This window comes from Manihot esculenta, chromosome 4 (genome assembly GCF_001659605.2).
Source record: "Manihot esculenta cultivar AM560-2 chromosome 4, M.esculenta_v8, whole genome shotgun sequence".
NCBI lineage: Eukaryota > Viridiplantae > Streptophyta > Magnoliopsida > Malpighiales > Euphorbiaceae > Manihot > Manihot esculenta.
In genome coordinates this window covers 28,073,049-28,079,048 of record NC_035164.2, presented here as the reverse complement: position 1 = coordinate 28,079,048, position 6,000 = coordinate 28,073,049, and the positions used below count along the sequence as shown (strand labels likewise).

At 34.7% G+C, this 6,000-nt stretch overlaps 1 long non-coding RNA gene across 1 annotated transcript; it reads right to left on the bottom strand.

The window, feature by feature from the left end:
- Positions 1 to 371: 371 nt before the first annotated feature.
- Positions 372 to 2,015, bottom strand: LOC122723579. The gene is made up of 3 exons (XR_006350566.1): positions 1,706 to 2,015; positions 697 to 1,294; positions 372 to 576 (listed from the first exon to the last, which is right to left on the bottom strand). It is a non-coding gene; the product is annotated as an uncharacterized LOC122723579 (long non-coding RNA).
- Positions 2,016 to 6,000: the final 3,985 nt, after the last annotated feature.

Sequence of the window (6,000 nt, the reverse complement as noted above, 5' to 3'; positions counted from 1 at the left end):
AATTTTTTAAATGATAATTTATATATATTTAAATAAAAAGATGAAATTGAATATTTTTAGTTTTAATATATAATTTGGAAATGAATTTGATCATTCTGTTATTTTATATTCATTCAAATAAAAAAGTCTCAATTTTTATTTAAATAATTTTATTATGTATATTTTCATTAATTAATTAATTTCATTATGTTGCATTAAAAAATTATTTTATATTATTATATTAATTAATTACGCAATTTGAAGCACAACTTTCAAGCGTCAAAATCCACACTCATTTTTTCTTAACAATTTTTTTATTTATTTTATTATTAATAATATTTTAAATCTATATATTTTAAAAATAAACTAATTAAATTCCATTTCTAGGTTTCTAATTTTTTTTTATCATACAAGGCTAATTGCACTTAAAGTCCAAGTAGACAACTGATTCCAAAGCCAAACTAGCCTAGTAGCAAAATAAACTCAAATCCCAGCCTAAACCCGAATAGAATCTAGCTCATCTCAAGAATTTTTTTGAACAATCCATTGCTCCATCCCTCTACCTCGCCAGAATGAGACTGCTGACAACCATACGCACTGAGAATAAAATTCAAGCAAACAATCAGCAATCCAAATTCAGAAACAACTCAAGAGAGCAATATCCTAACAGGGAAGAAAACGAAATAATCCAAACAATGAAACACATCCAACTCATACCAGACTCAAGACCAGAATCGCCAATTGAAATCCAAAGTGAAGAAATGATGTCATGGTGTTTTCAATTTCATATAACTATGGGGCCGCAAGAAGGAGGCAGATTCGCACTCCAGCGCCGAGTAATCTATCATTCGCACCACCTTCAACAACAAGATTTGAGGCGTAAAAATAAACCATGCAACCAAAGACACAATTGCACTGCTCACACACCGAACACGAACAAAATCGAATCCCAACCAAACACCTCACTACAGATCATAAGACCAAAACTAAAACTATACAGAAATCACAGCAAGAGAATCATCAAAATTGAATGAAACTCTTTACCATGGACAGGGTAGGATTCCTCCACCGATGGGCTAAGAAATCTCAACCTTGAAAACCGTCATCTTTTCGATCTCTTACTCTCTTTTTTTTGTCGCTTTCTTTTTTCTCTAAAGCTAGTACAAATAAGAATTTATATACACTTCTAGGATTCTATTTTATTTATCTTTATATGTGCATTCCTTTATCCTCCCTTTATCTCTCCTTTGCTGCTTTCTTTCCCTCTCTCTTCTTGTTTTTGTCTCTTCTAATCTCTCCATCTTTTGTATCTCTCCTGCCATAGAGAAAGAAGAAGAAACATAAAATATTAGAGAGGTTAAGAAAGACAAATAACACCAAAAAGAGATAAAACAGATTGAAGATGAAGATAAAAATAGAGACAAGGAAAAAAATATTAAATAATCACAAAAGGCATCATTTAACCATCTTGCTTTTGTGAGAAAAGTTATTTTACATCTTCACATTTACCAATATACTATCTTATATTTGAATTTTATACATTTTTTACACCTTCACATTTCCCAATATACTATTTTATATTTAAATTTTATAAATTTTAATTATTTAACTCTTTAACTTTCTAAAAAAAAAATCATTTCGCATCTTTATTTTTGAATCGTCATCAAAAGCCTTTATGAAATGTTAAAACCATAGATCTAGTACTAAGATCAAAGAACTCCTTTACATTGAAGATGACGCTGGCTAAAGGTGTGGAAGATGTGCTCTTTAGCGATCCAATCACGCCTTTTGAGATATAACTCTGCGAGTTGCCTCCGACAACCAATCACTAGTCTAGACAGAAGAACAGAGCTGTTGATCTATGAAGTCAAAACCTGCATGTAATAAACTCATCACAAAACGAACTGAAAAAAAAAAAAAAAGATTAAAGAACCATCCACAGACATCCACATATCTGCCATAAATCGAGAAAAAACAAAACAGAAATAAAACCAAAAAGCCACCCAGAGGTGGGAGGGAACCCACACTTTAGGTGGAAGGAAGGAGGTCTCCCCCCTATCTGAACGAGGCAAAAGGAGACCGACACAAAGATAGATTAAGGGAACCTGGTTCCTGGATAAAAAAGACTACCTGAGAGAAATGAGAAAGGGGGTGGCAAGATCATGTGATTGATTATTCGTATTAACATCATTTGGCAATATCGATAATGGCAGGAAAACACTTTGTTAACATCAATATTGATGCTAAGGATTTTTTTTTCTCTTGAGGATATATAATAGGATAAAATCTCATTATGAGGATCAATGCAAGTGAGGTAAGCACCAAAGTGATGCTCCATTTCTTGGAATCTTTCTTTCCTTCCTTTTTTTTATTTTTTTGAATTGCATACTTGTACTGCAAGTCCCAACTTGGACAAGACTGATATAGTAAAGGGCTCAAAACATAGCTCAAAGTTCTTACAACCACATTCTAAACTAATCCATAGGAGCCTACGACACTATCCAACCCTACCCGAGAAAGAAGTGTATGGAAACTAACCACTGTCTCCTAATCAACTGTTCCACCAACCTAGTCAAAACTACCACAGAAAAACTCTAAAGAGATTGGCAACATTAGCAAAGTATGGCTCTGGCTACACAACAACTGAAGAAAACTTTGGTAGGGTGATGGGTCAAGCTCGTCAATGCCATTTTTTTCAATTGCCTAAAGGAAGCTAGACATCAATCGAACCGGTCATATACTCCCTAGAGCCACTAGCATCACACGCATGCAAGAGCTCTTATAGTACAAAAACATCAGAGACTAGAACCAACACAAACGTCCAATTGCAAACTTCATAAGATACCCTCATGCCTTACACCCAAAAACACCAATCTACAGATGAAAATCATTGAACCTAAATTAAACAAAAACTATAGCTTCTACCCATCTTTGGAGAGGGAAGACCAAAACCGAAATAGAAGCTTAAAACTATACAAACTAGAAAAAAGATAATAAAAAGAACCTTTCCTTACTCGAATGGTAGAGAAAAAGGGCAAAAATCATTCAACGAAATCGCTTCTCCTTATTCTCTCTCCTTTTCTTTATTCTAAAAAGGGGTGTTATTTCTTGGAACCTTTCTTTCTTTCTTTTTTTTTTTACTAGCAATCAAAGTTGCATTGCATGGTTGCAAATAGTAGGAAAGTATTGCAACAAAGAGCGTAATGTATCCAAATTATACAAAGACTAGTCTAAAGGTAAAAGATTTTTAGAACAAAGTTTAGCAATCATGATGCTGAGGGATATCCAAAAGGAGCAGTTGGATGATGATTCTGGAATTGGAGACATCTCCCCTCTTTCTCCCAAAATATTAACGGAAGCTTTTCTCTCGAAGTTCAAGTTGCCTTCTTTAGACAAGTATGACGAGAAGACAAATCCACATAGTCATTTGGCCAACTTTCATACAACCATGCTCCTTCAAGACATTAATGACCTGATTCTCTATCGAGTATTCCCCTTTACCCTCACCGGATTAGCACAAAAATAGCATCAGCACCTTCATTCCAATTCCATTTATGATGTTAAGGAGCTAGCTTATGCTTTCAAGCAGCAGCTCATCATATGCATTCCTCCTAAGAAGTTGTATCATATTTGCACAAAATAAGGTAGTGCGAAACCAAATCACTGAAAAGTTATGTGCAGAGATTCAACGTAGAAGCGATTCAGGTGGATAACTTAAACCGTGAAACAACTTGTGAAGCAATCAAAAAGGGATGCCAAAACACCAGGTTTGTGGAATCTTTAATAAATAATCTGGCTAAAGATTATTACCAATTGATAAAGAGGGCCCAAAAGTATATCCATTTGAATGACAAAAACCAAGTCTAGAAAGTTGAAAGCAAGGATGATAGGCAACTTTGAAAGGGAAGGGGGATGCTAACAAATAGAGGAAAGGACAAATTACGAAACCACACTTCCCTAACCGAAAGTAGGTTCCGCATTCTAGTGTAGATCTAAAAGAATATGAGTCTATCAAATATCCCAGAAGGTTGAATCTTGACGGAGCAGGAAAAAGGGATGAAAGCAAGTTTTTCCGATTCCATAATGATTATGGCCACACCATTGATGAGTGTAGAAACCTTAAAGATGAAATCGAAAGGCTGATTCGGTAGGAAAACTTGAGGAAATTTACCTGTAGAAGAGAAGATGGAAGCGCGGAATACATAGGAAGGAGGAATGAATTTAAGGGCAAAGCCAAGGTGAAGAGGATGATAATGAACCTATGCAAACAATTAATATAATTGTAGATAGTCCTGATCCAGTCAGGGTTAAATGGAAGAAGAGAAAGCAAGTTAGCGAGGAAGTTAAGATCATGGCAATAGAATCAATATCCTAGAATCCAATAATCTTTAGGCTAGAAACTAACAATAAGATTTCAACACCTCACTTTGACCCACTGGTCATCACGACAAGAATAAATAAATTTGTTGTGAAGAAAATTTCAATTGATAGTTGGAGTTTCGTGAACCTGATCACATTAGACGTATTTGAAAAGTTAGGATTGCATTAGAAAAAGAATCTCTCCCGAGTCCCCTATCCCTAAGTGGGTTTAGGAAAAAGGTTTTTATTATTGTTCTACTCACTAGATTCTAGTAGCTCACCCCTCTCCCTAACCCCCAGGTTTGCAGGGCCAAAAATAGCATGGGATAGCTGCAAGAGTCAAAGTTTATGTAAGAGTGGTAGTGGACATGTATTGTAAAATGATGTAAAGTCATGTAATGTATATTGATAGAATTGTGCTTGGCCCTAGAGTTGGTTGATCCCTTTTGTACATGATCTGTATATTATTATGTGTTATAATGATATATGTTGAGAACCAAGCTTAATATATGAAATGATGACCCAACTAGAGCATTTGATGAGGGTTCTAGTATGGGGTTTTATGTTTACAGATAAATATGCATGCACAGGATTAAGCTTGGTAGATGTAAAGTTTCAAATTTTTATGGAAATTGTTGATCATGTATGGGATTTACCAGGTTTACAGAATGTATAGTAGGCTTGCTACGGGTTCCGGCGATCTTAAGTCGATCTGAATCCTAGCGCCGGTAGCGGTCCGGTCTCCGGGTCGTTACAAAGTTGATCCTAGTAGTTGGTGTCACCAACTTGACAATAGTGATTAGAGACGGGAAATTCAGAAAAGAGATATATGCTAAATTTGCAGTTGTGGACATCTCTCTGTCATATAATGCAATATTTGGGCAACCCATACTTAATAATAATGGGATCATCATCAGTGTGGAGTATTTATGCTTGAAAATTTTGGCGGTACGAAGGATAATAGTGGCAAAAAGGAGTCAGAAGTCCGCTTAAGAATGTTACAGGCAGTCTACTAAGGTGATCTATCAAACATCTCTACCAATCAACCTTCTAAAGAAACCTGAGTTGCTACCTCCTTAAAACCAGTAAATGAGGTTACCACGGTGAATTAGATGAAGGGAAAAAGCTCATATTGGACTCAGTATTAGATAGTCAGAACCGTAGAAGAGAAGATGGAAGGGCAGAATATACAAGAATGAGGAATGAATTTACGGGCAAAGCCAGGGTGAAGAGGATGATAATGAACCTCTGCAAATAATTAATATAATTGTAGATAGTCTTGATCCTGTCAAGGATAAACGAAAGAAGAGAAAGCAAGTTAGCGAGGAAGCTAAAATCATGGCAATATAATTAGGGGTGAGCATTCGGTCGGTTCGGTTTAAAATCAAACCGAATCGAATAAACCGAAAATTGAAATTTAAGTATTTTTAAAAATCGAACCGAACTGATTTTGATCAGAAATCAAATCGAATCGAATCGATCTGATTCGGTTCGGTTTGATCAGTTTTAATTTTTAATAATTTTTTATTTTTACACTTTATTTTTAATATTTTAAAATTTAATTGGAATATTTAAACCTTAATATAATCTAATCTCTCTATATTATTGAAAATAATATATTTTTATCACTAATCGGTTCAGTTCAGATTTTTTTTATTTTTT